A 25,140-nucleotide genomic window follows, 5' to 3' on the forward strand; every position below is an offset into this window, starting at 1 on the left:
TAGAGGCTTTGGAGCAGGAACACAGCTGGCTTCTCCAAGGTAATAGTTCCTTATGAAAGTTTTGACTTATCTAAAACCTGAGAAACTCAAAAAGATACAGAACTAGCTTAGAGCACAGAGCATAGACACACAAATGCCATCTCCTGCCTCACAGTTCATCCTTCATCAGGTTTCTAGATTTTTGCTCCCTCTCGGAATCCACCCTCATCCTTGCCATCCCCAAGGCCCTGCCCCCTGCCCTCCCCTCTAGTCTGAACATCCTCTGTGGAAGGTCCTGCTCTGGGTCCCAGTGGACACTTACCAGTGTCGAAGCAGCACGGGGTCTGTCAACACCTCAGGAGAGAAGTGGATGGAGGTGCTCTATCCCTAAGGCCTTTTATCCTGGCCTTGGGCTCTTCCCTCAGGTGTGAGACATGACCTGGGCATTTGAGGACCGCCTCCTGCCAGCTGTGCGGCTCCTGTGACAAGTGATGACTGGTAGCTCCTTCCTGCCTCTCTCAATGGGGCTCAGAAAAGCTGCTCCCAGCTGAAAATATGGTCAATAGAAATGGGATTGAATTCCTCCCATCATCTGCCACCTTATTATCCTCAGTGGTACCTGCCTTTCAGCCTCTTTTTTAGAGCTTGGTCCTCCAAACTTTCCTGTTTTTCCTTCTATGACCATAATTCATTAGCTCCAGACCTTCTCATTTGCACGGAAAAACGCTGATGTCTCCAAGGTTTTCATTTTGCTATTGGGAGTGAATGTATCTGTAAACCTGTGTGTCTATGTCCGCACTTGTTTTCTAAGTGCGGTGTGTGTATTCGGTATGTGTTTTGTGGAGCTCACATTCCAAAATAGATTTACCTCTTAATATCAACTCGAGCTTGGAAAAATTACTCAGAAGTTAGGTTTATGTTTCTGAAACTAGACTTCCTGAGCATGAATTCTAGCTCCAACACTTACTATTTAGATATAACAACTTAGGGCAAATTGTTTAGCTTCTCTGCCTTTGTTTCCTTATCAATTTAGTGATTTTAATAGCTTCTACTTCATGAGTTTCTTAGGAGAATCAAAAAGCTCATAGAACTTTGCCTTGAATATTTCATACATACCAAAAGCTATCATCATAGTTATCATCAGCATCATTTTCCTTAATTACCTTCTTAGACGCATGCTGTGGCAATCAATAGATATTCTTGTCAAGTATGAAGCCAACATTTGCATAGGACTTTAGAGTTTCCAAATAGTTTTCTCATATGTCCATCTGCATAAGGCCTGTAGCATGCAGTCATATGTATCCTGTGCAGACATAGGATACATCACTCTGTAAAGTCTGGCCCTATGCTGCTTGAGTATGACTCTCATCTTCCTGCTCAGGTTGTTACTCATAAGGGAATGATTGTAGTATCAATTCCTTGTCTATCACACAGAAGTCTTACTCAGGAGCAGAGCACTGATATTAAAGTATTTGGCCTGAGGATTCGTATGGTCCCTGCCTCTAAAGATGTGGTACCCAAGCCATCAATCTGGTTTAGATATGGGTGATAAGCAGGTTTGAAATCTCATAAGGATTGGTTTGCTTCCATTGACTGTGTGATGTTGATGGAGTTCAATTCAATAAGAATGTTTTTATTAAGCAAATGATTGACTTTCTCAACCTTCTGTTATCAAGGGATTGGGAGTAAACATGACTGAATTTTAGATGCAGATAAAAGGCAGATCAAAAGTAATGCAATATGTTTCACATTGAAAAATTACAGAAATAATTCTAACGATTTCTTTTCCAATTTATTTTGACTATGTACAACTATAATCTAGTAATTAACAAATTTTTTTAAGTGTTCAATTTTTCTAGAATCACCCTAAACTTCACAGTGAGGGTAATTTTATTTTATGCACTAGAACCAGTGTCAAGTATGTTTATGGATTTTTTTTTCACCCAACAATCTTTTCTTGTAACATATATAGTTAAATCATAGTCAAAATAACAAAGAAAAATATAGTTGATGATTTTTTTATGCCTGGTAGTGCCAAAGCCATGATATAAAAAGAACTATGATGTTTACCCATTTCTAAATAAAACCATCTATGTGAAAAAGAGCAATATTTAAGCAAATTTGAAAAAGATATGACCAACTGAGTAGAAAATTACAATATATATTCCAGGAATAAGACTAAAACAGTTGGTATGCAACTATATTTTACAAATTAATAAGGAAAAAATTCCAGTGAAAATAATAGTGAAAAGAGATAAGCAGGCAATACAAAATGTTAGATTTATATATGACTAGTAAATGAATGAGAGATTCCCAGGTGGTGCTAGTGGAAGAACCTGCCTGCCAATGCAGGAGATATGAGAGATACAGGTTCAATCCCTGGGTTGGGAAGATCCCCTGGAGAAGGAAATGGCAACCCACTCCAGTCTTCTTGCCTGGAACATCTCATGGAAAGAGAAACCTGGCAGGCTACAGACCATAAGGTTGCAAAGAGTCAGACACAACAAAGTGACTTAGCACGCACAAATGAATGAAAAGCTAGAAAAAAAGACATCTTTTATCTTCTTCTATCAAGTACATTTCTTCACATCAAATAGGCAAAATTTTAAAAATTTTATAAACTAAGTGTAAATGTGGAGGGAAAAAACCACCGTAAATGGAACATAAGTGTTACTTTTCTGAAAGGCAAATTGGTGGTCAATTCATTCAGATTAATTTATTGATAAGTAAAATAATTTAGAATATACATATATTTTGATTAAACAACTCCAATTTGGGAATTTTATTCTATGGATATTACCACAAAAATGTGAAAATCTGAATATTCAATGATATAGACTGATATTTATAAGAGAAATTGGGAATATATTAATATATGTAATAAATTTTGACACATACATGTGAGTACATATACAGTGATTAAAATTATTTATGGTTCTATGTTTAGGCATGAACAGATATCTCTTGACCAAAGCTGTCATATTATTTATTGACTGGTGCTATGTATTATAAGGCAGAAATATTGTACAAGAATAGAAAATAGAATTTAAAAATAGAACCATGTTTAGTAGCAGCAAAACTATGAGATATCTAATGATAAATATTTCAAATTTGCACAAATGGAGAAAATTAGATTCTTCTATCTAGTTGCATTCAATATTAGAGGAAAATTGAACCCCTGTGTGAGACCGTATCCCTTTCCCCTAATCTTTATTCAGGGATCAGTAAATGCAATTGGAGAACTGGGAGAAGAGGACAAATATCAAGTGTGATGCATGTGTAGAAGGACTGGGCTCCGTTTCCCTCTGTGATTCACCGGCACACAGAAGCCATTAAATCAGGTTTGGTATTGTGACTTTCTCAGACTGGACATTCTAATTTCCAAACTGAAACCAGGTTTGTGATTTAAAAATGACATTACTTGGGAAGAGCTGTAAAGACACTAAGTCTTCCCAAGTTTTCATCTGGCATCAGAAGATCATCTCATTGAGTAAAATTTTAAGGACAATAGTATATAATAAAAATTATATTATATTCTATAATCTCAGCTTGCTTAATAGGAGCATAGAGATAGATTGTGTAATATCACACCTGCTTGAGGAAACTCTTAGATGACTTCTTAGAAGGATGATATTTTGGGTGGGCCTTTAAGGAGGGACAGAACTCTGAAAGGGTCCAGATGGTGGAAAAGAAATTGAAGAGTACCTCAGATAGAGGGAAGAGCAGGTAATGCTGCTAGTAATAGCAGTAGTCACAGTAATGGTAATAGTAGTAGTAACAGTAGTAGCAGTGGAAGCACTTATAAAATAACAGTAGAAACTCCTCTTTATGGAGAACTAAAACATTCTGGACACTGAACTAAAGACAGTAGCCTCTACTGCTTCCCAGATTAATAGACATCAAGATGTACAAGTTTAAGTTATATCTGGTAAGGGTGAGTTGTTCAGTATGGCGAAACACAAGCTTCCATGAGGCAGTATGAATGGTGAACCTTAGAAATTAAGTTGGAATTATTTTCTGTTGAGTTTTAAACATAGTACTTAAGAAGAATGTGCATTATTCTGTAGAAAGCCACTGTTTTCCAGAAGTAGAGTGACAAGTTCATAGATGCCACATAGAAAGCATGTTTGGGAAAAAAGGTGTAGAGTGTTTAATGAAGCTGAAAGAGGGAGAAAGAAGCAGGATTTGCTGAAAGGTTAGTATAAAAGCAGACTGAGATGGTAAAGAATCTGCCTGCAGCGCAGGAGACCCGGGTTCGATCCTCGGATTGGGAAGAATTCCATGGACAGAGGAACCTGGCAGACTGCAGTCCACTGGGTCACAAAGAGCTGGACATGACTGAAGCGAATGAGTATGCAGCATGCACATGCCTGGAACCAAACTGATTGAAGAAGGGGTGGATAAAAACCATGGGTTTTCAAAATGTGTTCAATTTGTCTTTTTTCTTTTATTCATTTATTTATTTTTGCTTCTCTTTTTCTTTTACGCAAGTATGTGCATGTGTAGGAGGAAGGATGCTTTGGTGGGGTGGGTCAAGAGTAGCAGAATGAGTGCATGGGAGAAGAGGAACATGGAAGAACATGGAACGGCTGGGTTAGGGCCCCAAAGGTGGCCAAGAACCCAAGAAATCATGGTTGCAAAAAAAGCATTTGAAACTTGGTCCATCAATGATGCTTCAGGGCCCTGATGACATAAGAAAAAACAAGAGTTAGGAGCATTTGTCTCTTTTGCCTCAGAGTGCCTCTCTGGCACATGGGAATCAAGACCACCAGTCAGAGAGGACAGGGTAGAGGAGAACAAAGGCAACTCAAGATCAAAATGCTGAGCAGATTCATTTTATTGTTTTACATCAGTCAGAGAGCACCCTTTAAGAAAATACCACGAGCAATAACTTAGGGAATTTTTTCTAGGGAAGTGAAGGTAGACATAGAGACAGAATCCAAGGCTGTGGAAGGGGATTCAGGAGAAAATTTGAGTTTCTGAACCCCAGGGAGGGTTTATTGTCTTTGCAAGTTCAGTCTTCTGCAGGACCTCTCAGTCTCTGCGACCAGTGAAGGAGGATAAAGATGATGTCCTCAGCAGTGTGCTGTCCCCAGGTTGGATCTTGTAGATTCAGGGACATCTTCAGCAGCAGCCACCTCCAGAGGACTGACCACTCCCCTCTCCACAGCACCCGGAGCCCCCTGAGGGATGGCTGCAGCAGTCAGATCTATGGGGTCTGCAGTGGTGGGACCTGCGGCGCCTGTGGTGGCTCAGGCAGCAGCCCCCACACCCAGAGCTGCAGCAGCCCCCGGAGCTGGAGCCACAGCAGCCCCCGGAGCTGACACCGCAGCAAGAGGAGACTGGGGGACACTTTGGGGGGCATTTAGGGGTGGGGCACTTGGGGGCACACTTGGGAGGGGGCTGGCACTGCTGTTGGTTCTGCTGGCAGGACATTTTGGTGGGTGGGCTCAGGAGCTAAGGGAGAGACAGACAGCAGGTCAGACCAGCACACAGAGACCTCCCTGACCCTTCCTGACTTTTCAACATCATTTCTAACATATATGTTTAAATAACTTGCTTCTGTTATTATTTTAATGTCTTATCAACTACTCTCATAATATCTCCTTTGAACCTCATCTTATCCTTTTTAAAGTAGGAAGGGGTTATAACCTATTCTACCAATTTGAAAATTGACATTAAATGACATTTAAAAAACAATTCTTTTCACTTATCTCATTCAAACGCTGAAATTGCTCTATAGAGATGAACTTAGAACTGAAATATTTTCTTTATGGAAAAAAGTCCTGTTAACACCCTAAATAATTTCACATCTTGGACATTTACAACTTCAGATTAGAAAGGGATCTGAGGATTTTCCTGGCTGGCTCACCTTGTTAGAGAGAACGATGAGAGTTCCCTTGACTCAGATCCTGACCTATAATGGCCTCAGAACCACCTCTTACACCATCCTTAGCCTAGAAATTATTAAACTTCTTGTGCTTTTCCACCTCTAGAAGTGTACAATGCATTTCCAGGCTCTATCCTCACCCACGTGTACGATAATCTCCCAGAGTGCCTCTAATCCCCTCCTCACTCTGACAATTGCTCAAATCATACCAGACAGAGAATACAGTATCTCTAGAAGGTAAACTCCATTTCTGAGACCTGTTCCAGAATATCAGAGCAGCCGCCAGTGGTTTCCTTCTTTCATCCTGGGAGTACCCCCTCCACAAAGCTGCAGATCTTTGGGTCCCTCCCAGTGTCCTTAGCCATCACTAAACTCCTATCATTCTCCCTGTCTTCCTGCCTGCTCCTGGTTCCTTTTGTCCTTCCAGGGCTTGTCTCTCTCTCTCTAATACTATGGGCCACATCCCCCAAGGCCCTGCTCCCTGCCCTCCCTCTGGTCTGAGCATCCTCTGTGAAAGGCCCTGCTCCCAATCCCAGTGGAAACTCACCGGTGCACACACAGCACAGAGTCGTCAGCACCTCAGGAGAGGAGTGGATGGAGGTGCTCTGGCCCCAAGGCCCTTTTATCCTGGCCTTGGACTCTGCCCTCAGGTGTGAGCCAGGGCCTGGGCATGAGAGGACCGCCTCCTGCCACCCACATGGTTCCTGTGACAGGTGATGACTAGCAGTTCCTCCTTGCCTCCCTCCATGGGGCTCAGAGCATCACCAGCACCAGTGCCGCCTAATTCTCCTTACAGCTTACTGTCCCTTACACTTTCCTCTTGGAATTTGGCCTCCCAAGCCGTCTTGTCCTAGTTCTCTGAAATGGTCTGCTTTGAACTAAGACTAATGGAGCCTCCAAGGGTCTTTGCTTACGTCCCAGCTCGCTAGGCCCATCCTGTGTGTATGTGGATGTCCATGTCTGTGCTGTTGTTGTTAAAAGCCTGGATTGGGGTGAGGCCCATCTGGGACAGAACACCTGGTCCTGACGCTCAGCTATGTGATCTTATGAAAATCACCTAACCTTTCTCATTTTGTTTCCTAAACTTTAAAATGGTTGAGTAAAACTACTCTCAATGATGTCATGAGAGTCAACAGAACCATAGAAGCAAAATGTCTGCAAAAGGTCCAATAGCACACTGTGTAGGCAAGCTCAGTCATATCTGACTCTTTGCAATCCCATAGACTTTAGGCCACCAGACTCCTTTGTCCAAGGGATTATCTTAGCAAGAATACTGCAGTAGGTTGCCATTTTCCCCTCCAGCAGATCTTCCCGATCCAGGGATCAAACCTGTGAGTCCTGTGGCTCCTGCATACATTGGATCCTCACAAATGAGCTATCTATCCATTGATAATTAAAAGTGAGAAAATTTATTTAAAAAGACAGCTCTTCTCTAGGATACATACATCTGACTTTTTAAATGACCAATTTTTTCACCTGAGCTTTTTTGTGCATTTTCATAAAACAATATTCCCGTCGAGTAAGTAGGTAGTAAATCTGCATTGCCTTGCATAGTAGAATAAGAATCTGCTTTCCAAGAATCTTACACAGGGAAAACTGTGAGCCAGTGGACAAGAAAGCAGCAAGAAGAGATAGTGAGAGGGTTCAACCCTGGGGCACAGGTAGAGGGCTGGGACCCTACTGAAATGTGTGCCCCGGTGAAGGAAGCAGGAGGACCTAACAGAACAGGAGGGCTTGGGGTTCAGTAGGAATCTCCAGTGTTAATTCTTTGTTCCTGCAAGAACCCATGGGTTCCTTCAAACGTGTTCCTTCAACATTTTTACAAGATTAAGATAAGGACTAATGTCCATTTGGTAGGTAGCAGGTGAGCCTTCCATGTGTAGAAGGCAACATCACAAAAAAAACTAAACAAATTAATCAGATGAAAGGAAATCAGAGCTAGGATTAATTATGGGAAGAAAACCTTCTTTCCAGAAGTGTCCAAAATAATTTTTTTGGAGTAGAATAAGATATAAATTTAATCAATAATATCTATATCAAGGTAATAATGGATAAGAATAACCAATATCTGGTGAAATGTATACTTGTGCACAGGCATAGGGGGTTTTAGATTGACTTAGATTGACTATATTTTTAAAATTGTGGTATAAAACCTTATAGACAGAGATAGAGATGCAGGTACAGCCTCAGATACAGATGTAGGTGCAGAATCTACCCTCCCTATCATTCTCAGCACCAGATATGAAAAGGTGAATGGCCTCTGCTGATGAATCCCATCTGCTAGGATTTCTCCTTGACTCCAGTCTTCACTGGGATACAAGCATGTTCTCTTTCCACCATCCCACACTCTAGGAATCATTACGTCTGCCCTTTAAGGAAGCCTCATTTAGGGCTCCACACTGTGTTCAGGATTGAAGTCATCATTTTTTAATGATATGCAAGGCTCTCTGTAATATGACTTTGTACAACTACTCCAATTTCTGTTTTTCTTCCCAAGATTTACTGTATTGTCTGCACGGTAAGCATATCTTTCCTTACTCTACTTCTCTGCTTTGTTCTATGATATTTTCCTTTCTGAGATGATGAGTTCAAGTCTCACTTACTCCATATGCTTTATGTGACACATCTTACATATGAGATTTTAACAGACCATCTGACAACCTGTGCCTTATACTTCTGATTCTCCTTCAGCAACCTGGACAAGGTTATGCACACATATGTAGTTAATAGATTTTTAAGAATTCTTTCATTAGCATTAGCACTATGTAGTTTACAAGTAGCTCTTCCCTATGACAGGTCATCCTCCTAGGAGACCACACACTGAGATAGGCACAGTGAGCTGTGATGGCCACATCACCCTGCAGAGATTTGCCCCTGTCTCACCTGGCTATGACATTGGCCCAGATTGTTCCAATGAGCTTAGTTATAGGGAAGTGGAAAGGAATATCTGTGCATTGGCTCACAGATATGGGTTGTGAATCCAGCTCCTGATACCTAGAATGATGGGGTGAAGAAGTCATATGGTCCACACCTCTGCCTCAAGGCAGGGCAACATCTGAAATATCAATCTGTTTGAACTTGGGTGATGAGTCAGAGTCATGATTGCAATCGTATCACTTGGACTGACTTTTTGGCCTTGGATATTAGAGTTGGTGATGGACAGGGAGGCCTGGCGTGCTGCGGTTCATGGGGTTGCAGAGTCAGACATGACTGAGCGACTGATCTAAACTGAACTGATGAGCTGTCAATGGCTTTGGTCTCATTCAATAAGCATTTTGACTACCAAAGGCTTTCTGAGGTCACCTATTCATCCAAGAGTTCTATAACTCTAACAATCATTTTTGCATCTTCTCAAGGAGCAGGAGATCTAATGGGAAGTAATTCAAGCTGAGTTAATTTTCCTCTGTGCCCTCCCACTCTCCTCTATGTGAGCTGCAAAGTGGAACATTATCACATTTTCCCTTCATGCAAATCTTTCTTTGAAGTTATAAATGGTAATCAATAATCTAAAGAAACAGAATTTCTAAATGATTGTTTCTCAATTATTAAGGGAGTGAAGTTATTTTAAGAGTGGCATAAAATCCATAATATATAAAGGAAAGAATTGATAAATTACATAAAATAATTTCTGTATAGCATGAAGTACCACAGGTAAGATTTGTTGTTGTTCAATCACTAAGTTGTGTCCCACTCTGTAACCCCCTGGGCTGCAGCTCGCCAGGCTTCCCTGTCCTTCACCATCTCCCAGAGTGTGCTCAAACTCATGTCCATTGAGTCAGTTATGCCATCCAACCATCTCTTCCTCTGTCATTCCCATCTCTTCCTGCCTTTAATCTTTCCCAGCCTCAGGGTCTTTTCCAATGAGTTGGTTTTTTACATCAGGTGGCCAAAGTACTGGAGTTTCAGCTTCAGCATCAGTCCTTCCAATGAATATTCAGGGTTGATTTCCTCTAGGATTGACAGGTTTGATCTTCTTACTGTCCAAGGGACTCTCAAGTGTCTTCTCCAGCACCACAGTTCGAAACTCTCAATTCTTCAGCTCCCTGCCTTTGTTATGGTCCAGCTTTCATATCTGTACATGACTACTGGAAAAACCATACCTTTGACTATACAGAATTTGTGGGCAAAGTGATGTCTCTGCTTTGCAATATGCTGTCTATGTTCATCATAGATTTTCTTCCAAGAAGGAAACATCTTTTAATTTTATGACTGTAGTCACCATCCACAGTGATTCTGGAGCCCAAGAAAATAAAGTAAGTCTGTCAGTTTCCATTTTTTCCCTATTTGCCATGAAATGATAGGACCAGATGCCATGATCTTAGTTTTTAAAGTCAGCTTTTTTCTCTCCTGTTTCACATTCATCAAAAGACAATTTAGTTCCTCTTCTCTTTCTGCAATTAGGATTGTATCATTTGCATATCTGAGGTTGTTGATATTTCTCTCTGCAATCTTGATGCCAGCCTGTGATTCAACCAGCCTGGCTTTTTGCATGATGTACTCTGCATGTAAGTTAAATCAACAGGGCTATAATACACAGCCTTGATGTACTCCTTCCCAATTTTGAACCAGTCCATTTTTCCATGACAAGGGTTCCAGTCCAGTTCCATTGCTTCTTGACCTGCATACAAGTTTCTCAGGATACAGGCAAGGTGGTCTGGTATTTCCATATCTTTAAGAATGCTCCACTGTTTGTTGTGATCCACACAGTCAGTCCTTAGCATAGTCAATGAAGCAGAAGTAGATGTTTTTCTGGAATTGTCTTGCTTTTTCTATGATCCAATGGATGTTGTTAGTTTGATCTCTGGTTCCTCTGCCTTTTCTAAATCTAGCTTGAACATCTGGAAGCTTTTGGTTGAAAGCCTAGCTTGAAGGATTTTGAGCATGACCTTGCTAGCATGTGAAATGAGCACAGCTGTACAGTAGTTTGAGCATTCTTTGGCATTGCCCTTCTTTGGGATTGAAATGAAACTCTTTTCAAGGCCTACGTCCATTGCTGAGTTTTCCAAATTACCTGGCATACTGCATGAAGCACTTTAATAGCATCATCTTTTAGGATTTTAAATCGCTCAGCTGGAATTCCATCAACTCCACTAGCTTTGTTTGTAGTAATGCTTCCTAAGGCCCACTGGACTTCCCATTGCAAAAAAAAAATTACAATACAAACCTGATAGGGAATTTCTTTACTTAATATATAAATTTATCTCATAAATCTAAAAACATATAAAACCATAATGGACAAAGGACACAGAGAGCCCTCATTTCTCATATGCATACACATTCACACATATTGTGTTAGTCAGAAATCTTCAGAGAAGGAGAACCCATAGAGCATGAACATGCATGTAATGAGATTTATTCCAAGGTACTGGCTCCCACAGTTGTGAGGGCTTATAAGTTTCATATCTGTAGAGTAAGCACAGGTTGAAGATTCATGAAAGAGTTGATGCTAGAGCCTGCATTCTGAAGGCTGTCTATAGACAGAATTCCATCTTCTTTTAGAGTGCTAGTCTTTTCTCTTAAAGCCTTCAATTGATTGGATGAAGTCACTCACACTCTGGAGGGTTATCTATTTACTCAAAATCTACTGGTTTACATGTTGTTGCTCAGTCACTCAGTCATAGTCAACTCTTTGCAGCCCCATGGACTGCAGCATGCCAAGCTTCCCTGTCCTTCACCATCTCCCGGAGCATGCTCAAATTCATGTCCATTGAGTCGGTGATGCCATTCAACCATCTCGTCCTGTCTTCCCCTTCTCCTCCTGCCTTCAATCTTTCCCAGCATCAGGGTCTTTTATAGTGAGTCAGTTCTTTGCATCAGGTGGCCAAAGGATTGGAGCTTCAGTTTCAGCATCAGTCCTTCCAATGAATATTCAGGGCTGATTACCTTTAGGATTGACTGGTTTCATCTTGAAGTCCAAGGGACTCTCAAGAGTTTTCTCCAACACTACAGTTCAAAGGCATCAATTCTTCGGGGCTCACACTTCATTATGGTCCAATCCTAACATCCATACATGAGTATTGGAAAAACCATAGCTTTGACTATATGAACCTTTTATGATTTACGTGTTAATCACATGCAAAGAAACACTTTCACAGCAACATCTAGGCTGATTTTTGACTTTCAGTCTGGGTACCATGGCCTCACCAAGTTAACACATAAAGGTAACCATCACAGTTCACCCCTTGTCAGTTTGGCACCTGTACACATCTCCTTACACCACATTTATTCTCCAAATAAAGACAATGACAAAGTCACACTTCCAGATAACACTATGCACAACTATGCTGTGCACAACAGAAAATGCACTAACCCTTTCCACAGAAGAGGACACAAGTTCTTTGAGTGATGTTTACTCTTCTCCTTGATAACCTTAACACTAATATTGTGATATAAAGTTGGACAATGCTTCAGTGCATTACTCAATACATCTGATGTTATGTGAGCAGGATTAGAAAGGGAATAAAACAAAGACATTATAGATACACATACATACAAACATATTTATAACAAAATATGGAAGATATACTAGTAATAATTAAAGTCCGGATTGTGGGTATTTTTTACCTAATGGAGTGACCCAACATTAACTCCTGAAGAGTCTGGACTATTAGTACTCCTGTCTGAAGTAGACCGTTGTAGTTTTCCATTATCTGTCATCAAAGGGTATGGTGGTAATAAGATATGCCCTAAGTCATCTATCATATTACATTTATATTCTTCACTGCATCCATTCTGAAGTAGTATTCCAACTTCCTAATGGTAATCAGACTCAATCACTCCATCAAGTGCACTGACACCCTTCTTTGTCATTTGATTCAGAGGCATAAGGATGCCAAAGTGGCTGGGTGGCAGTCTCAACTTCCAGTTCAATGGAATTACTGGGAGTCCTGGTGGAAACATTCCTCTCTCAGGAACTAAAACCTCTTAATCAGCATGAGATCACAGGGACAGGAAGCAAAAATTTTGCCAGTAAATCTCTAAGGGTAATAGTGTGTGGTGCCACTCTATTTCCAGTTTTGATTCCTGGACCTATATAGTCTGGTTATAGAAGAAACAGAATCATAATATTGATTGCTGATTTTGAGCATATGCAGCCTCCTAAAGAGCCTTGCCCCAACCCTGAAAGGTATTGCCACTATCCTAGTTCTGTAACTAGGTCTTCAAAAGGCCATTCCACAGTTTGATCAAGCCAGCTGCTTGAAGATGATGGGGAACATGGTAAGAAGAGTGAATTCCATGAGCAGACCCATTGCTTTGTTTTACTTGCCGTATTTGTCAGTGTTCTCCAGAGAAACAGAAAAAATATTATTTTATACACATACATATGTATATATATATATATATGTATATTGATGCAGTGGTAAAGAATCTGCCTTCCAATGCAGGAGATGCAAGAGACTCAGATTCAATCCCTAAGTTGAGAAGATCCCCTGGAGGAGGAAATGGCAATCTGCTCTGGTGTTCTTGCCTGGAAAAACCCATGGACAGAGAAGTCTGCCAGGCTACAGCTCATGGGGTCACAAAGAGTGAGACAGGACTGAATGACTTAACACTAGCACTGTGTATATAGATATTATGTATATAATGTGTATACATATATATGTGTGTATACAATGTATATATATGTATATGTATATTATGTAATATATATACGAAGATATATATTTTTTAAATGGGTTCATGTAATTAAGGATGGTAAGAAATCCATGATCTGCTATCTGTAAGCTGAAAACCCAGGAAAGCTGGTGGTGTAATTCAGTCCACGTCCAAAGGCCCAAGAACCAGGGGAGCCAATGGTGTAGATTCCAGTCTGGGTCTAAAAGCCTGAGAATCAGAAAAACCAAGGAAAAGTTCAGCTTCAACTCAAGAAATAAGTCAAGAATTTTAAAAGGGCAAATTTTTCTATCCTCTGCCTTTTGTTCTTTTCCGGTTCTCAATAGATTGCATAATTCCAAACCTACAATGGGAAGAGTAGTCTATTTTAATAAATCCCCTGATACAAATACTAGCCTCATTCAGAAACACCATCACAGACATATCTAGAAATATCACATAGCCTGGGCATCCCATGGCCATTCAGACCAACACATAAAATAGTGTCAGAGAAACAGTGTCTTGTGAAGCACCATGACGATAAATAAGACATTTTATAAGTCCTCAGATGAGAATTTTGACAGAAGAATTGCATGCAATAAAGACAAATCCATATCCAGAGAAAGTCTTTATACCAATAAGAACAAAACACTGTCATTTCATGATATGTCCTGACACAGTCAACCTGCCCCCAGGCAGCTTGCTGATCAACCCTGGTAAAAGTGTCTTACCTGAACTCAGTGTTGGTCTTTATAGACACGTCAGTCATGGTGAGCGAAAATTCATGCCGCTGAACCCATGTATATCCACAGTTACCCTGGTTAAAGATTGCAGGTCCCTTTGAGGAAGATAGGGGGAAAGACTGACAGTATTTAACTCTTGAGCAGGGTACCAGGGTTTTTCTTCAAAGGGAACCGGCCTCTCCTTCATTCAAAGAGTTCTGGGTTTTATAAACTAGCTCAAGACTAGAAATTGATTGGGGGAACATGATTCTCTCTTTTTATGATTCAGTTTTGTTCATTTGACTTAGAACTCTTAAGTTTACATATATCAAGTGAAAATTTAGCAAGTTTGACATTTACTTCACTTCTAAGTACGGAGAGATTAACTAGCAGAAACAGAGCTCTCTGGAGGTCAGAACACAGACTGCCGCATTGACCCTGTCATCCGTTTCTGTAGCCGCACCCACTTTGCTATTGGTGACTAACGCTGACACTTGCTCCTGCTGTTCTGGGATCCAATTATCCCTATTGTGTTTAGGTTTCTCAATTTTGTGACATCAGATTCCATTGTAGTTTTTTACTTATAGAGAAGAACCATCACAGAACTCTTTAAGGATGCCAGGCCTCCCTTTACAATGGATTTCTCCTGGTCTTTATAAAAAGGGAGTCCTCTGAACCCTTCTGGGGTGGACAAGCAGATCTTAAATGACAACTTCACCCTAGATTCCAATAACACCAAGCCTCCAGATCCCTTCCTCTGCAGTAAACTAAGGCAGTTCTGGTGTTTCACCTTCCTTTAGTGGAGACTGCCTTTGCTTCATGTTATAGCCAATCAACCATTTGTTAGAGCCCTTTCTAACCCCCAAAGTTACAATGTTAAATCTAGAATATCTACTTGGCTGATCTAAAGCCATATAATTGGCCTGATCCAACTTTAAGTCCCTTCCACAATTACCCCGCCTGTAATATCCATCCCACACATAAGTCCTGGGTGTGTATTTATATAAATCAGAAAATATCATGTGGAGTGTAGTACACTTGCTTGTGGGTCACACTTTATGCCTCGCCTTTTGAGGTCTACTGGGACTTCCGTCCACTTCTCTAGGAGCAAAGGGAGACAATGGGGTGGTCCCGGTGAGAACCAGCAGTCTCTTGCAAGGCTACTTCTTATGGCAAGGTCATTACCTTTCCCTGGGACAATACAGGTTTAATTTACTCAGATGGGGTAGAAATGTCTGCTTCTACTACAAATAACAACAACAACAATGATAATAATAGACCTGAATCTAGAAATTCAATGTTTTGCCTTTTCAGAATCTTTCCAAATATTTGCATTCCAATTTTCAGAATCCCGGGAATGAGTCAGTTATACATCATGTGAGGCATGATCTCGGGTTCTCGTGTGCTACAGACACAGCATCACTTCTGTGGGATCCCTTACATAATTGCATAATCACATCTAGTTAAGAAGACCCCCAGACAAACCCCAACTGAGGGTTTGTCCACCAAACCAAGAGCTCCTTAAATATGCACAGGTCGTGAATGATAAAAAGCCTAAGGGCTGTCACAGATAGTAGGAGATTGAAGAATCATAGCAACTAAATGCAGTGTTGGATCCTGGATTAGACTCTGTTTCAATAAATTTTTTGTTTTGCTATAAAGGGCATTAGTAGCACAAGCGGCAAATTTGAACAAGGTCTGTAGATACTGAGGCATTAGGGGAACCAGAAGTTGAGTACAGAGTATGAGAAAGATGATGTAGGAATAAAAATATCAGTTCAGACAAGAAGGAATACAGATTTCTAGCTTTATTGTTTCACATCAGGCTGCTTTATGCAAAAAGACAAGCTGCAGAGGGACATGGAGTCTGTGCTTTGGGATTCTCAGAGATTCGACACATATGAAAAGGAGGTGAATAAATGGATTTGGGAGGGAGTTTGGGGTTCCTGGACCCAAGGAATAGGTATTCCCTGGACCAGAGCTCAAAGGTCTCACCCAGACCCCCGGCAACTGGGGCAGGCCCAGCAGAAGGGGCAGGAGAAGAGGAAGTGTTTGTCCATCTGTCGTCCCCAGGCCAGCTTTTCTTGGCTCAGGGTCCACTTCAGCAGCAGCCACCTCCAGAGGACTGACCACTCCCCCCTCCGCAGCACCCGGAGCCCCCCGAGGGCTGGCTGCAGCAGTCAGAGTTATGGGGTCTGCAGTGGTGGGACCTGCGGCGCCTGTGGTGGCTCAGGCAGCAGCCCCCACACCCAGAGCTGCAGCAGCCCCCGGAGCTGGAGCCACAGCAGCCCCTGGAGCTGGGGCCACAGCAGGAGGAGACTGGGGGGCACTTTGGGGGGCACTTTGGGGGGCATTTAGGAGTGGGGCACTTGGGGGTGCACTTGGGAGGGGGCTGGCACTGCTGTTGGTTCTGCTGGCAGGACATCTTGGTGGGCAGGTTCAGGATCTGAGGGAGAGACAGACAGCAGGTCAGATCCAGCACACAGACTTCCCGGCCCCTTCCTGACCTTTCACCATCTTTCTATCCCCTTTAGTTTGACAAACTATTTAAGGCAGTCCTAGATAAATAAACACTGAAAGTTTCATTGTTCCCAGTGGTTGCTCAAATGCTCTCATAGCTTCTTTTGTTAATGTCAAATGTTCTCTTGCTCTATAATTAGAAAAACTGAGATCAAATAATAAGAAAATGTTCTCAAACCCAAACATCCAGTATGTAGGAGAGCTACTATAATTATACTGTAAGAACCATGAAAAAATCCAAGAAGCAGTTTAGAAATGAAGTCATATCTTTAGGGAAAATAGTCATTCCCTCTTGGAAAATTTTCTAGATATTCTTGTCCTATAGGGATATAGATGTTCACAATCTCAGAGGATGTTGGAGATTGCCCAGGAGAAGTAGCTTTTTAATTATTATAAGCTGGGACTTGCACACAGGCCCTTGAGCTAGTCCAGTGCTCTGCATTCTCCATAGACACTCACCACAAACTAATACCTCAGCACCAAACTTTGGGGTTTGCCTCTTCACTTCTGCAGACCCACTAATCTGAGGGTTTAAAAGAGGTCAGTCAGTTCTGATTTCCTCTCTCCTGGCTGAGCACTACTACCACCATCTCTGCTTTTCCAGGAGGACAGTTACCTTTTCAGAGATAAGTGTCCGTTTTTGAACACATCTATAGGTTAGCATGTTGCAAATCCCTCAGATCACTGACCAAAGAACACATCAACTGGATTTCTCTAGAGCACTCAGTCACAACTCCACAACTCCTCCTACCCAGGTTCCCAGCCTCCTCATTGCCCATTCCCTCAGCTTTCCCAAGACTTGTTATTTTGCTAAAAAAAAAAAAAAAGACCAGTCTCATCCTCTTCTCACCCTCCCCATCTCAGCATACACACACATAGGCACGCAGACACATTGCAAAGCCTCCACATGTCCTCCCCCCTGGTCTGAGCATCGTCTGTAGAAAGCCCTGCTCCAGGTCCCAGTGGACACTCACCAGTGCCTACACAGCACAGCGTTGTCAGCACCCAGGAGAGGAGTGGATGGAGGTGCTCTGGCCCCGAGGTCCTTTTATCCCAGCCTCGCGCTCTGCCCTCAGATGTGAGACAGTACCTGGGCATGAGAAGACTGCTTCCTTCCACCCATGTGGTTCCTGTGACAGCTGGTGACTGGCAGGGCCTCGCCTCCCTGCACGTGGCTCAGGACATCTGTGACCACCAAGGATACTGCTGCTCAGAAGTGAAGGCAGGGAGGGAAAATCCTCTTGTCCTTCCCCACCTGTTCTTTCTGAAGGGTCCCTTTCTTGAGGACTTCTGCCTTTCCTTCTTGGAACCATCCTGCCTCCATCCCTACCCCTTGCTCTGCCCAACACTACCTTTTTCTTCCCAAATGTTATTAATGACTACATACAATCTGGTTTAAAGCACGTTTTAAAGATATTTGTTCATGTTTTATTCCATCTTTATAACCCTGACACTATATATATATTATATATATATATATATAAATATAAAATAGTTGTGTGGTTTCAACTTTATAATAATGGCATCATACTTGAGTGACTCATCTGTAACTTTCTTCTTTACACAGGACTTTGTGAGTTACTCAAGCTGATTTGCGTAGCTATAGTTTCTTTCTACAATGTATAGTATCTATCTTATGAGTAGAGCGTGAGAGCTTGATTTTATCCTTCCTCTTTTTTTAGATGAGCACTTAGATTGTTTGCTCTCTTTGCTGTATAAAGATTGCAACTATGGAGATTTTTGTTTGCTTTCAATATATTGGGGAGATTCTCTAAGTTAAGCCCCTACAAGTGGGGCTGTTGTGTTTTAGATCATGTCCATCACTCTAATTTCCTCTTATCAATTTCTAGTTCTACTTATGATATATTAATATAAGAATCACCCTTTCTACATGCTGTTACTGGACTTAAAATAATTGCCACTTGATGCATATGAATTGGTATACTACTGCAGTTTTAACGTGTCTTTTTGCTTAGTAATGATCATGAGCATTTTTTTATGTTGGTCATTTGGATTTTCTCTTCTATGAATTTTCTGTTTTTATTTTAAAACTACTTTTCTATTTTTAATTTCTTTTTGTTAGGATCTGTCAATGTTCTTCACATATCCTGGTTACTAATGTACTATTATTAAATGAATTGTATCTTTCCTGAATAAATTGTTTTCCTGTTTGCCTTTTAATGCTGTCATTTAACTAGAAAGTATTTTATTTTTAATATAACTGCATTTCTGCACCATTGTATTGTTTGCACTTTTCATGATTTTAAGACTTCTCAACCATTTATAAATTCAGAAATCTGTTCTTTTCAGTTTTCTTTGGAAAGTTGTAAAATTTTGCTTTCTTTCAGAAGTTAAGGGAGTTTGGGGCAGGATGGATACATGTATATGCATGGCCCAATGGCTTTGCTGGGTGCCTGAAAAGATCACGTTGTTAATTGGCTGTACACCAATATAAAGTAAGAAGTTTTTGAAAAGTTAAGGCCTTTATTCAACCTAGAAAGAATTTTTGTACAATTTCATATTTAACATTTTTTCCAAGTGGATAACAGTTGTCTCCTTATCATAATCAAATATTTCACTTTCACCACTAATCTAAAATACCTACTCAGTCATAACTGAATTTCCATATATGTGCACTTCTGTAGTTGGACTGATTATTTTCATTGTCAATTTGTCCCTGTGAGGATATCCTGCTTGCCTTCATTACTGTAGGTGTAAAATCAGTTGCACTATCTAATCATACAGGTTCCGTGATTTTGTTCTGCTCCCTAAGATTGTTTTAACAATTACTAGATCTCTACTCTTTCTTATAAATTTTAGAGTCAGCTTGTCATGTCCCACAAATGGAAATGAAGAAAGACAAAACATCTTCAGAATTGTGATGAAAATTTCACATGATATTTTCATTAATTTGTGAAGGAGTGACAAATTTTATAATTTTTCTTTCTATTCATCCATAAATACAGTATAACTCTACTTATTTTGGTACTTTATAATGCATTTCAATAAAGTTTTCTCTTTTACCAAAAAATTTTACACAAGGACCATATTTTAGACTATATATTTTTTATACTTTAGCAAATTCTAAAATTATATTTTGAATTACTTTTTGCTGGTCAGTAAAAACATAATTTGTTATATATTCTGATATATCTTGCAACTTTTCTAACTTTTGTTTTTATTTTAATTTCCTGTAGCAATTATTCTTACACATATGATTTTTATATAATTATTTTTCCTTAGGTTACATTCTTAGAAGTTCAATGCCTATTTGAAAGAGTATGTTCATCTTAAAGCTAATTTGTATACAAAGAGTAATTATGTGTTGTATAATGAATCACCAAGCTTCCATTCAGATGACTAGGCCAATTTATATTTCTAACAACTTAAAATCCACTTCTGATCACCTTCAGCAATACTAAGCTTTGTTATCCCTTTTATATTTGTTCCAGTTCTGTATAAAGGAATAAATCTGATAAGCCTCATTCCTGAGAAGTCATTCTTATTTATTTGTACTTTGTGGTTACTTGCACGTACAAACATGAAACAATAAATTTCAAAATGCATTGCTCATGTGAATTTCTTCCTAAGCTATTTGTTCTCGCATTTTGTCCATTAGTTTGTAAGTAGGTTTATTTATTTTCTATAAAATTATAATAAATTACTGTTTATTTTGAATTTTGACCTATTACTGATTTGTATATTTTGTTTTCTCTCAGGTGGTTGTTTTTAAAATTATGCATTGCCCCATATAGGTTTTTAATGTGGTGATATTTTATTAGTTACTTCATTTTAATTGGAGGACAATTGCTTTACAATATTGCGGCAGGTTTTGCCATATATTGACGTGACTCAGCCATGGATGCTCATGTGTCCCCAGACCTGAACCCCCTCCCTCTCCCCTCCCCACCCATCTCTCTGGGTTGTCCCAACACACCAGCTTTCAGTGCTCCGCTTCATGCATCAAATTTCCACTGGTCACCTCTTTTACATAAGGTGATACACATGCTTCAACACTATTCTCTCGAATCATCCCACCCTCGCCTTCTCCCACAGATCCCAAAAGTCTGTTCTTTATATCTGTGTCTCTTTTGCTGCCTTGCATATAGGGTCATCGTTGCCATATTTCTAAATTCCATATATATATGCATTAATATACAGTATTTGTGTTTCTCTTTCTGACTTACTTCACTCTGTAGGACAAGCTCCCGTTTCATCCACCTCATTAGAACTGACTCAAATGTGTTTCTTTTTATAGCTGAGTAGTATTCCATTGTGTCAATATGTACCACACTTTCTGATCCATTTGTCTGCCATTGGACATCTAGGTTGCTTCCATGTCCTAGCTATTGTAAACAGTGCTGCAATCAACATTGGGATACATGTGTCTCTCTCAATTAATGTGGTGGTATTTTTTCCATGCTTAAAATATTTCACTTACAAAAAATCACTAGGTACATATTCTAGTAATTTTGAAGTATTGATTTATTGTTGTTAGTATAAGTAGATGTTTGGAGTAGAAGGAAATGAAAAAGAATCACTTATATGTATAGTGTGGGACCTGGAAAACAGAGGAAAATTTACCATCTGCATTAATTCTCACTAGAGGTCAGCATTCTTCTCGCCTATCTCCTGAGGTTATGAGAGCCTGACCACAGAAGAAACATGTTCTCCCAGAAAATCAGTCGTTTACTAGCACACATCATTTATGTTAAAATAGTACCCAAGCCGTTGAGGTCTAAACCCAGTTGTAAAGATGTTACATCACGTTGCTAAACCCAAGTCAAGTTACCTGGTATTTTAGGGCACCGCCCTTTGTGGTGGCAGAGGCATGGACAGAATAATTTCCACAGCCCATCATCTCTGGAATGAATGGACTGGATTCCTGAATCAAAGTAGTCAAAATCTTGACTACATTCTAATTAAATATACTCTTTGAAACAGCATGAGCCATACCCAGGTATTCAAAGAGAAGATTTATGCAAGATGATAGGGTTCGTACACTGTAATGTGAACATCTCAGAGTAAGAATTCTGTTGATGATGGCTCAAGTCATCATCAAAGTAAAATTAGCACTAATATTAATGAATAAATTTTAAAACTCATTACCCATTGGAAGCACAGTTCTATATTAGGAGCTGATGAGGGAGATAGAAATATAAGACCCAAGCTGAGAATTCAAGTAGAGTTTATTTTAAATGTATTTCAGAGAAAAGACTCAAAAAGAATATCACAGCAAGTTACGTTTGAACAAAACAGTTTCAGTAGAACATAAAACATTGAATAAAGCATAGGAGTTTGACAAGCAGAAACAAATTACAGTAGGAAAAAAGTGAGCCATTTCAGCTTCAGAAGAACTTTTCTAAATGGAAGTAGCAAAGTTTATACTGGAGATGTATCCAAGGTCTACAAAGCCCTCAACAGTCCATCAGTAGAGACCGGCTCATTGTAGACCCCAAGGTGAAACCTCCTTAGTGATCCAGGAAACTTACTTCTGAAGGTGAGGGATGGAACCCAGTGAAGAATAGAATTCAGTGAAGGAATTGAAACCCAATGAAGGATGGGGCAAAGGAGAGATAAGGCATGTAAGAGGAAGAGCAATTTAGAGAAGGCTGAGCACCAGGCAATTCCAGATGCAGAGAGAAGCATGATGAGATATATACATGTGTGTGTGGGTATAGATGCGTATACATCCACACGCATACATATCTTCTCATATTTAGTCTCTCTCATAATCTCTGTAATATTTCTAAGTAGCAGTGTATTCAAGTACATACAGGCTGTATATCTCAGCACTGTAGGGTTCATACTGCACAAAAAGACCTAGATATTATCAAATCAACATCTATTCTGAGTCTAAGGAATTCCTGAGTTCTTCCCCAAGTCTGAGGAAAGTAGACTTTCTATAATTATCTCTAGCTCCAATTATTCTTCATCTGATAAATTAGTCTAGTTGTTTAATAATCTTGTAATATCATAGATAGGGCTCTTGTTATCTGGCTTACTATCAACCCAAATGCAAACTCTGGCCCTTTCCCTTACTCTCCTACAAATGTGAAAATACCAATATTCCTATGAAGAAAAGCCTGTGTTCATATAGATAACTGAGTTGAAGTCCTAAAAGAGTAGAAGTTGGAAGACACTCATAAAACAGAAGGGGACAAAAAAAAATTCTATGAAGTATTAGACATTCCTGTCTTAGGCTTCCTTGGTGGTTCAGCTGGTAAAGAATCCTCCTGCAATGAGGGAGACCTGGGTTCAATCCCTGGGTTGGGAAGATCCCCCGGAGAAGGAAACAGCTACCCACTCCAGTATTTTGGTCTGGAGAATTCCATGGACCATAGACTCTGTGGGGTCGCAAAGAGTCAGACACGACTGAGCCACTGTCACTCACTCAAATATTCTCTGGCCTCCACTTCACTAGGAATGTCTGTTTCTTGACTAATTTGCATCAGGCCATGCCCAGCCTTACACAGTTTCACCATCTCTTCACTACCTTTCCTCCTTCTTGGCTGTAGACTTCATTCAAGCTTCCCATACAACCATGGGGAATCTGAATTCTCACTCTAATTAACAAATTAAGTCATCTCTCTCTGCCTCCTCCACAAAACTTCATTCCTGGCTCATATTTTCTTGTTAAAACCTAGCAACAACATCAACATAATGAAAGGGTCTTTTATTTTCTTTTTTTTTTTTTTTTTTTTTTTTTTTTTTAATATTATTTTATTAGTTGGAGGCCAATCACTTTACAACATTTCAGTGGGTTTTGTCATACATTGACATGAATCAGCCATATAGTTACATGTATTCCCCATCCCGATCCCCCATCCCACCTCCCTCCCCACCCGACTCCTCAGGGTCCTCCCACGATCCCCCCTCCCACCTCCCTCCCCACCCGACTCCTCAGGGTCCTCCCAGTGCACCAGGCCCGAGCACCTGACTCATGTATCCCACCTGGGCTGGTGGTCCGTTTCACCATAGATAATATACATGCTGTTCTTTCAAAACATCCCACCCTCACGTTCTCCCCCAGAGTTCAAAAGTCTGTTCTGTATTTCTGTGTCTCTTTTTCTGTTTTGCATATAGGGTTATCGCCACCATCTATCTAAATTCCGTATATATGTGTTAGTATACTGTAATGTTCTTTATCTTTCTGACTTACTTCACTCTGTATAATGGGCTCCAGTTTCATCCATCTCATTAGAACTGATTCAAATGAATTCTTTTTAACGGCTGAGTAATATTCCATGGTGTATATGTACCACAGCTTCCTTATCCATTCATCTGCTGATGGGCATCTAGGTTGCTTCCATGTCCTGGCTATTATAAACAGTGCTGCGATGAACATTGGGGTGCACGTGTCTCTTTCAGATCTGGTTTCCTCAGTGTGTATGCCCAGAAGTGGTATTGCTGGGTCATATGGCAGTTCTATTTCCAGTTTTTTAAGAAATCTCCACACTGTTTTCCATAGTGGCTGTACTAGTTTGCATTCCCACCAACAGTGTAAGAGGGTTCCCTTTTCTCCACACCCTCTCCAGCATTTATTGCTTGTAGACTTTTGGATAGCAGCCATCCTGACTGGCGTGTAATGGTACCTCATTGTGGTTTTGATTTGCATTTCTCTGATGATGAGTGATGTTGAGCATCTTTTCATGTGTTTGTTAGCCATCTGTATGTCTTCTTTGGAGAAATGTCTGTTTAGTTCTTTGGCCCATTTTTTGATTGGGTCGTTTATTTTTCTGGAATTGAGCTTCAGGAGTTGCTTGTATATTTTTGAGATTAATCCTTTGTCTGTTTCCTCATTTGTTATTATTTTCTCCCAATCTGAGGGCTGTCTTTTCACCTTACTTATAGTTTCCTTTGTTGTGCAAAAGCTTTTAATTTTCATTAAGTCCCATTTGTTTATTTTTGCTTTTATTTCCAATATTCTGGGAGGTGGGTCATAGAAGATCTTGCTGTGATTTATGTCGGAGAGTGTTTTGCCTATGTTCTCCTCTAGGAGTTTTATAGTTTCTGGTCTTACATTTAGATCTTTAATCCATTTTGAGTTTATTTTTGTGTATGGTGTTAGGAAGTGTTCTAGTTTCATTCTTTTACAAGTGGTTAACCAGTTTTCCCAGCACCACTTGTTAAAGAGATTGTCTTTTTTCCATTGTATATCCTTGCCTCCTTTGTCAAAGATAAGCTGTCCATAGGTTCGTGGATTTATCTCTGGGCTTTCTATTCTGTTCCATTGATCTATATTTCTGTCTTTGTGCCAGTACCATACTGTCTTGATGACTGTGGCTTTGTAGTAGAGTCTGAAGTCAGGCAGGTTGATTCCTCCAGTTCCATTCTTCTTTCTCAAGATTACTTTGGCTATTCGAGGTTTTTTGTATTTCCATACAAATTGTGAAATTATTTGTTCTAATTCTGTGAAAAATACCGTTGGTAGCT

This window comes from Muntiacus reevesi, chromosome 1 (genome assembly GCF_963930625.1).
Source record: "Muntiacus reevesi chromosome 1, mMunRee1.1, whole genome shotgun sequence".
Lineage (NCBI taxonomy): Eukaryota > Metazoa > Chordata > Mammalia > Artiodactyla > Cervidae > Muntiacus > Muntiacus reevesi.